Source organism: Girardinichthys multiradiatus, chromosome Y (genome assembly GCF_021462225.1).
Source record: "Girardinichthys multiradiatus isolate DD_20200921_A chromosome Y, DD_fGirMul_XY1, whole genome shotgun sequence".
Taxonomy (NCBI): Eukaryota; Metazoa; Chordata; class Actinopteri; order Cyprinodontiformes; family Goodeidae; genus Girardinichthys; species Girardinichthys multiradiatus.
Genome location: NC_061818.1, coordinates 12681194 through 12691104, shown reverse-complemented (window position 1 = coordinate 12691104; position 9911 = coordinate 12681194).

The window sequence follows — 9911 nt, the reverse complement described above, 5'->3', positions numbered from 1 at the left end:
CTGTTGAAGCCTTCCAACGCACCGCCGCCCAGAACAAGCGCATCACTGACCGCAAGAGGCATCTCCCCGGTTTATCAGCCAGGACAGAAAGTCTGGTTGTCCTCTCGGGACATCCCAATGAAGGCGATGTCTAGGAAGCTGTCCCCTCGGTTTATTGGTCCTTATGTTATCGAGTCCCTTATTGGTCCTTCTGCCGTTTGTCTTCGGTTACCTTCCTCCTTACGTGTTCACCCCACTTTCATGTACAGTGCCTTGCGAAAGTTATCGGCCCCCTTGAACTTTTCAACCGCTTGCCACATTTCAGGCTTCAAACATGTAGATATAAAATTCTAATTTTTTGTGAAGAATCAACAACAAGTGGGACACAATCGTGAAGTGGAATGAAATTTATTGGATGTGTCAAACTTTTTTAACAAATAAAAAACTGAAAAGTGGGGTGTGTGATATTATTCTGCCCCCTTGCGTTAATACTTTGTAGCGCCACCCTTTGCCGCAATTACAGCTGCAAGTCGCTTGGGGTATGTCTCTATCAGTTTTGCAAATCGAAAGACTGAAATTCTTGCCCATTCTTCCTTGCAAAACAGCTCAAGCTCAGTGAGGTTGGATGGAGAGCGTTCGTGAACAGCAGTCTTCAGCTCTTTCCACAGATTCTCGATTGGATTCAGGTCTGGACTTTGACTTGGCCATTCCAACACCTGGATACGTTTATTTGTGAACCATTCCATTGTAGATTTGGCTTTATGTTTTGGATCATTGTCTTGTTGGAAGATAAATCTCTGTCCCAGTCTCAGGTCTCTTGCAGACTCCAACAGGTTTTCTTCCAGAATGGTCCTGTATTTGGCCCCATCCATCTTCACATCAATTTTGACCATCTTTCCTGTCCCTGCTGATGAAAAGCAGGCCCAAACCATGATACTGCCACCACCATGTTTGACAGTGGGGATGGTGTGTTCAGGGTCATGAGCTGTGTTGCTTTTACACTAAACATATCGTTTTGCATTGTGGCCAAACGTTCAATTTTGGTTTCATCTGACCAGAGCACCTTCTTCCACATGTTTGGTGTGTCTCCCAGGTGGCTTGTGGCAAACTTTAAACGAGACTTTTTATGGATATCTTTGAGAAATGGCTTTCTTCTTGCCACTCTTCCATAAAGGCCAGATTTGTTCAGTGTACGACTGATTGTTGTCCTATGGACAGACTCTCCCACCTCAGTTGTAGATCTCTGCAGTTCATCCAGAGTGATCATGGGCCTCTTGGCTGCATCTCTGATCAGTCTTCTCCTTGTTCGAGATGAAAGTTTAGAGTGACGGCCGGGTCTTGGTAGATTTGCAGTGGTCTGATACTCCTTCCATTTCAATATGATTGCTTGCACAGTGGTCCTTGGGATGTTTAAAGCTTGGGAAATCTTTTTGTATCCAAATCCGGCTTTAAACTTCTCCACAACAGTATCTTGGACCTGCCTGGTGTGTTCCTTGGTCTTCATGATGCTCTCTGCGCTTTGAACAGAACCCTGAGACTATCACAGAGCAGGTGCATTTATACGGAGACTTGATTACACACAGGTGGATTCTATTTATCATCATCAGTCATTTGGGACAACATTGGATCATTCAGAGATCCTCTCTGAACCTCTGGAGTGAGATTGCTGCACTGAAAATAAAGGGGCCGAATAATATTGCACGCAGCACTTTCAGTTTTTTATTTGTTAAAAACGTTTGACACATCCAATAAATTTCATTCCACTTGACGATTGTGTCCCACTTGTGGTTGATTCTTCACAAAACATTTTATTTTTATATCTTTATGTTTGAAGCCTGAAATATGGCAAAAGGTTGAAAGGTTCAAGGGGGCCGAATACTTTCGCAAGGCACTGTATCTCAGGTTAAGCCAGTCATTGTCAACAGTTCGTTTTCCCATGGATGGATCTGCAAACTGGTGTCTCGTTGACGCTGTGCTGCTGGATTTCCTCCTGCTGATCTTTTCCTGGATTCGGCCTCCGATCCTGCCTCCACGAAACCTGTCCACCCTCCACCGCTCCACTCGTGCCCACCATACAATCCTCCAAACACCGTTAACGTCCAAGGGACTAAGTATCGTGGCAGAACTCACCTCCGTAGTCCTACGTTGTTTCCTCCGGCCCGACTCCCTCTCCTCCTGGTGGTTTGTCAACAACCAACTAGTAAGAAACAGAACACCATTAGTTTCCCATCTTAGTTACCGTCTTATCTTACCTATGCTTTCTTCCTTACAGCTTTGCCTACTGTGCCAAGACCATACTTGCTTCTGTGCTTTCAATAAATCTGTAAAACACTTCCTGGTTTCCTTTGAGCGTTTACTGCATGCGGGTCAGAACTATCCGTAAAACGGTGACAAGTGTTTCTTTTCCCCTTAATCCCCAGGGTATTTGAGCTGAATTTTAATTTGAAAGACCAACACAGTGTAGAGTATAATTGTGCTTTAATCTAAGTGTCAGTTGGGGAGTAAATTATTTCGAATTGTTTGATCAAATGTGTAAATTAGAATTATTTGCATGTTTCGGATTTGTTTTTAGCGTTTGTGTTTACTTGGTCCACGCTGACTCAGTGGAGATGAAAACGATGGGGTGCAGCTGACTTTCAGGCCTTCAATGATGAGAAGGTGTGTGAGCACTTTAGCGAGGCACTGTATGTTAAACAGTTTTTTGTAAATTTTAATGAATACACACCTAAATGACAGACAACTGCCTTTTGAGAGATTTTAAAGTCTGGAAAAAGGAAAAAGCAAGGTTTTCTTCATCACAGATTCCTATATGGAGTTCAGACAAGAGAAAAAATTAAAATATTTTTAAATAACTTCATCAGAACAATGTTGTTGGCTTTATCTGGAACAGTTTGGAAATATGCATATCTATCCACACTGAAGATCCATTCATCTCATCAGAGATGGGTTCTGCAAACTTGTCACCTTATTCAGAAATGCTGCTGTGCTCTCCATTTCTTCAAAAACTGAACCTCCTACTGAGTGGAACCGGGCGCACTGTCTCTGCTCCATGAATCAGAAACCTCATAGTTCTGGAAATAAACCATGCACCCCAGATCTTGCCTTGTGTTCTCACTAGCTACTCCCATATCTGCTTATTGCACTAAGATATAACCCAAAATATGTTTTTTTTCCTCAACAAAATTAGGACATTGCTAAAAAATCATTTTATCAAATTCAGCTCCTCCTCCACTCCAGTAATGCGTAGTGTGTCCTGAAGCATGTCCTCAACCACTTTTGACAGTTTCTTGTTTTAGTAATGGCTTCTCACTACCATCAGATCCTCATTTACAAATACATCATGACAAGTGTGTTTACCCTCCCACTCAAACAGCTGTCACTCACTCTTTCTGCTTTCACATCTACTGCGGTGAGGGAGGAATCTAAATGCTTGCATGTTTACAGTGTACTATACCAGCTCAGTGTACTTTTACACTGTCCAATTTTGCACATATACAGTCCTATGCTGAAGTAGTCCTTGAGCCCTTGAGCTTTTATTCATTTTGTCACATTAAAAACAAACTATAATGTAATTCATTGGGATTTTTTGACAGTGCACAAACCATGTATCATTTGTGATCTCCTACACGTTCAACAAAAAAAAAAAATTTAATGTATTGTTCATTTGATGCCCCTAATTAAAATCAAGTTTTTCCTATTTTCTTCAGAATCCACTTAATTCTATATACACTGCTCAAAAAATAAAGGGAACACTTAAACAACCCAACATAACTCCAAGTAAATCAAACTTATGTGAAATCAAACTGTCCACTTAGGAAGCAACACTGATTGACAATCAATTTCACAGCTGTAGTGCAAATGAAATAGACAACAGGGGGAAATCTTTGGCGATTAGCAAGACACTCTCAATAAAGGAGTGGTTCTGCAGGTGGGGACCACAGACCACTTCTCAGTACCTATGCTTTCTGGCTGATGTTTTGGTCACTTTTGAATATTGGTGGTGCTTTCACACTCGTGGTAGCATGAGACGGACTCTACAACCCACACAAGTGGCTCAGGTAGTGCAGCTCATCCAGGATGGCACATCAATGCGAGCTGTGGCAAGAAGGTTTGTTGTGTCTGTCAGCGTAGTGTCCAGAGCCTGGAGGCGCTACCAGGAGACAGGCCAGTACACCAGGAGACGTGGAGGAGGCCCTAGGAGGGCAACAACCCAGCAGCAGGACCGCTGCCTCCGTCTTTGTGCAAGGAGGAACAGGAGGAGCACTGCCAGAGCCCTGCAAAATGACCTCCAGCAGGCCACAAATGTGCATGTGTCTGCACAAACGGTTAGAAACCGACTCCATGAGGATGGTATGAAGGCCCGACGTCCACAAATGGGGGTTGTGGTCACACCCCAACACCGTGCAGGACGCTTGGAATTTGCCAGAGAACACCAGGATTGGCAAATTCGCCACTGGCGCCCTGTGCTCTTCACAGATGAAAGCAGGTTCACACTGAGCACATGTGACAGACGTGACAGAGTCTGGAGACACCGTGGAGAGCGATCTGCTGCCTGCAGCATCCTTCAGCAAGACCAGTTTGGCAGTGGGTCAGTAACGGTGTGGGGTGGCATTTCTTTGGAGGTTCCCTTTTTTGAGCAGTGTACTTTCATCTAGGTATAAATGCAGCTGTTTAATCAACTGACAGCTTTTAGTTGTGCATTCTACATGTAAGATAATGTAGGGAGGAAAACTAACTGTAATGCAAATTCGGCTAATGCTTAGGTTTAGGGCTAAGTTGTGAATTGAGTTTAGGGTTACACTACCAGTCGAACGTTTTGATACACTTTCTCACTTAATGGATCTCTTTATTTTCACAAATATTTACATCGTAGATTTTCACCAAAGGCATCAAAACTATGAATGAAAACACATGGAATTATGTAGTAAACAAAAAATGTGAAATGACTCTAAACATTTTACATTTGAGATTCTTCCAAATAGCCACCCTTTGCTTTGATGACTGATTTGCTGTCTTGGTGTTCTCTCCATGAGCTTCATGAGGTGGTCACCTGAAATGGTTTCCAAAGAGTCTGAGGAACTTCCCAGAGGTTCCTTGAGAAGCAGCCCAAGGCTAATATTTCAGTCATTACAGCAAAGGGCAGCTACTTTAAGGAATCTAAAATAAAAAATATATTTAAAGTTATTTTACAAATTTTTGTTTGCTATATGTGTTTATTGTCAGTTATGATGCCTTCAGTGAGAATCTACATACAATGTAAATGATCATGAAAATAAAGAAAACCATTCAAAGAAAAAGTGTGTCTAAAACTTTTGACTAGTAGTGTATGTACCCGTGACCTTAGGTTTAGGGTTAGGTTCAGGGTTAGAGCATAGAAATCAAAAGAGAATGAATAGAAGTCAGTGTGTGTGTGTTCCTGTCTTGGCATCACAGTGAGAACCATTTTTCCGATTTCACCATCAAATTGAGGACCGTTTGTACCAAAGTGAAGACATTTTGCTGGTCCTCACAACCTATTTTGTTAACGGTTAGGTTTAGGACTAAGGTGTGAACTGAGTTTAGGTTAAGGTTAGGGTTAGGCATGCACTGGTAATGATTAGGTTTGGGGTTATTGTCAGGGTTAGGGCATAGAAATGGTTGAAAATGACTGAAAATCAATGGAAGTCAATGGGAGTCAACACATGGTCCTCACTACATATGGCAAAACAAGAGTGTGTGTGTGTGTGTGTGTGTGTGTGTGTGTGTGTGTGTGTGTGTGTGTGTGTGTGTGTGTGTGTGTGTGTGCGTGTGTGTGTGTGTTCTGCAGCTTTTTTGTGTTCAGCTGCTGTTTCTTGAATACGTTAGCTAATAACATGTCCTCTTTGAAAGTCATCATTGTAAGTGTGAAGACAGAACTAACGGGGTTAAACTTCATTCAGTACAGAAAGTTTTGAGCTGAAAGTTATGAATGCACCAGTGCCTCAAAAAGAAGATAAACTGCAACACGGAAAGGATGAGACTGGATTATCTTTGTGATTTCTTTCAGCATCACTCCACACTTTCTGCAAGGCCAACTTCTCCAAAAAACTGTGAAATAATTGAGATAAGGTTTGTAATTTGTTTCTGCAAATTCCAAATCTGACTTTCACGGGAGATCCTCTGACTCTCTTTTTGTCTCTTGCATGAAAGTCGAACTGCAGGTTTGCTGGCAGTGCTTCTCTACAGATGGATTACTCTCACAACAACTACATCTAATGGACAATGTGGTGGACACAACACATTATAAGGCAATGTGAATACAGAGCCTTGCAGAAGTATTCAAACCCTTTAATGTTTTTATGAATTTACATGTTACAGCAGCCAACCTTACTGTATTTAATTAAGGTTTTATGTGATAGACCAACACAAGATAGTGTATAAAAGATAAAGGGTTTTGTACTTTTTTATAAAAGAAATTAATGTTGTGATCCTTTTTTTAAACATAAAAAGTGTGGCATGTCTTAGTATTATCCCCCCTAATAGGCCTAAACAGAGTCCACCTGCATATAATTTAATCTCAGTATAAATCCAGATGTTCTGTCAAGGCCATCATGAAGACCAAGGAGCACAAGCAGACTAGTCAGGCAAGAAGTTGTGGAAAAGTTTAAGCAGAGCTAAGTAAGAAATTCAGCTGGTGATCCGACGCATAGAGTTCAAGACTCAGCAGATTAGAAAATGACTATGCAAGTGTTGTTTAAAAGGAGTTTATTTGTACAAATCTTTGGTTTAAACATTTGATTTATGCTGTTTCTGAGAAGCAGCAAGAGCTCCTTACTTGAGTGTTGTCTAACAAGAAAGTGTAAGACTTTTGAAGAGGATGTAAAATCTCTTTATTGTGAGAAAGACTGTTCAAAGCAATAAGCCACAGACCCGTATATTCTAGGCTAATGTTTGGAAGAAATAGAATTATTTTTCTTTTATCCAAGGTTCCAAAATATTATCACACAGAATAAAGATGGGAGAATGTAGATTCTGCTCAAAAGACTTCTTAAATTTACTTAGTTCATCAAAGAGCCTAATTAAGGATCATTTACATGCCAGGGGCACACTTTCTTTTTTTGAAACTATAAATGAGATTCCTGCTGAATCCATTACAAGTGAGGGCCCTCCTGGAGAAGAAAGGCTTTCCTTCACCAAGGTCACATTTAAACATCTAACGCAAGTTTTTTTCTTTTGACCCCACCTTTGGAAGGTCAATCAAACATTTTCGGTTTACATGATACATACTCCATTGGTTGATGTTTTGTTCATGTGTTCTCTGCAGTTCAGAGCACGAATGTAGATGTCACACAGACCCTATTTAAAAATTGTGAAACAACTCTTAGGAGTGATACTGGCTAGTTATACTATGAAAGTGGTAAATAGAATACTCAAACTGATTAAGAGAAGCAAGATATTGTCAAAACTGAGAGCGAAGGGTATGAAGCACAGGTAGCATTCCTTTGGGAAACACATTTATCTTAAACTGAACATGCGAAACTCAGAAGAGGAGGCTTCAAATATTAATTTCACTCATTCTATAGATCAGGACATCAAAGAGGGTCGGCCATTCTCATTTCAAACCAAGACCATTATGAACACAATTCAGAGATTAAAGATAAAGAAGGCCGATATGTAATAATAACAGGAAGGGATGATGGTAACTTTCCTTAGCGTATATGGTCCCCCTGGGAGTGATTGGACCTTTTATGAAAAAGAAATCTGATTTGTTTGCTGAAGTTTGTTTAAGGTTGGATATTGGATCTTCGTGCTCCACCGATTCAGCGGGTTCCTCCTGTTTGATCCGCTGCAGGCAGTCTAATAACGGGCAGCTGCTCTCTGCCTGCTCCCTCCTCCTGCAGACACTGGTTCGCTTAAGGACCGTCAATAAATTTCCGAACCAAACTTGCTGTTTGATGGCAGTATTGTTTTGTGCTGATTCAGATTAGCTTATTTTATGTGTGATCCGTTGGTTTAGGAGGTTAGGATGTTGGTTTAGGATGTTTTTAAATACATCGCCCCCTACCTGAGTGTAATTCAGAAAGCTGACTAGTGTCCTTTTTCTTTTCTTTCAGCCTTCCGGCATGGGCTGTAATTTGTAAATAGTAACATTACATTTCGATTTGACCCGCTCTGGCAAATGTGGTCCTTAATATTATTGAAATCGATTTTGAGTTTTATTAACCTTTCCCTGCACTGTTTTGTCGAAAACCTTCTAATTTCTCCTGGTCCCATGGACAATCAGTGAACATCAGTCTGTTCACGTCACATGTAGTCCCAACTCAGCTCCGATCGTACTTGCTCAGGATCAGGGACAGAAAAATTCAATTCGATTCAATTCAGAAATACTTTATTGATTTCAAATGGAAATTAAATGTTGTTGTAGATCATATTACAGGTCCTTCTCAAAATATTAGCATATTGTGATAAAGTTAATTATTTTCCATACTGTCATGATGAAAATTTAACATTCATATATTTTAGATTCATTGCACACTAACTGAAATATTTCAGGTCTTTTATTGTCTTAATACGGATGATTTTGGCATACAGCTCATGAAAACCCAAAATTCCTATCTCACAAAATTAGCATATTATTAAAAGGGTCTCTAAACGAGCTATGAACCTAATCATCTGAATCAACAAGTTAACTCTAAACACCTGCAAAAGATTCCTGAGGCCTTTAAAACTCCCAGCCTGGTTCATCACTCAAAACCCCAATCATGGGTAAGACTGCCGACCTGACTGCTGTCCAGAAGGCCACTATTGACACCCTCAAGCAAGAGGGTAAGACACAGAAAGAAATTTCTGAACGAATAGGCTGTTCCCAGAGTGCTGTATCAAGGCACCTCAGTGGGAAGTCTGTGGGAAGGAAAAAGTGTGGCAGAAAACGCTGCACAACGAGAAGAGGTGACCGGACCCTGAGGAAGATTGTGGAGAAGGGCCGATTCCAGACCTTGGGGGACCTGCGGAAGCAGTGGACTGAGTCTAGAGTAGAAACATCCAGAGCCACCGTGCACAGGCGTGTGCAGGAAATGGGCTACAGGTGCCGCATTCCCCAGGTCAAGCCACTTTTGAACCAGAAACAGCGGCAGAAGCGCCTGACCTGAGCTACAGAGAAGCAGCACTGGACTGTTGCTCAGTGGTCCAAAGTACTTTTTTCGGATGAAAGCAAATTCTGCATGTCATTCAGAAATCAAGGTGCCAGAGTCTGGAGGAAGACTTGGGAGAAGGAAATGCCAAAATGCCAGAAGTCCAGTGTCAAGTACCCACAGTCAGTGATGGTCTGGAGTGCCGTGTCAGCTGCTGGTGTTGATCCACTGTGTTTTATCAAGGGCAGGGTCAATGCAGCTAGCTATCAGGAGATTTTGGAGCACTTCATGCTTCCATCTGCTGAAAAGCTTTATGGAGATGAAGATTTCATTCTTCAGCACGACCTGGCACCTGCTCACAGTGCCAAAACCACTGGTAAATGGTTTACTGACCATGGTATCACTGTGCTCAATTGGCCTGCCAACACTCCTGACCTGAACCCCATAGAGAATCTGTGGGATATTGTGAAGAGAACGTTGAGAGACTCAAGACCCAACACTCTGGATGAGCTAAAGGCCGCTATCGAAGCATCCTGGGCCTCCATAAGACCTCAGCAGTGCCACAGGCTGATTGCCTCCATGCCACGCCGCATTGAAGCAGTCATTTCTGCCAAAGGATTCCCGACCAAGTATTGAGTGCATAATTGTACATGATTATTTGAAGGTTGACGTTTTTTGTATTGAAAACACTTTTCTTTTATTGGTCGGATGAAATATGCTAATTTAGATATGACAGTTGAATGTGGATATTTATGTTTAAGAACCAAGGATTATCTTGAGGAGTTTGGGAATAAGGTCAAACAGGTTTCAAACTAATTGAGGACAGCAACTGGTATGTCTTCA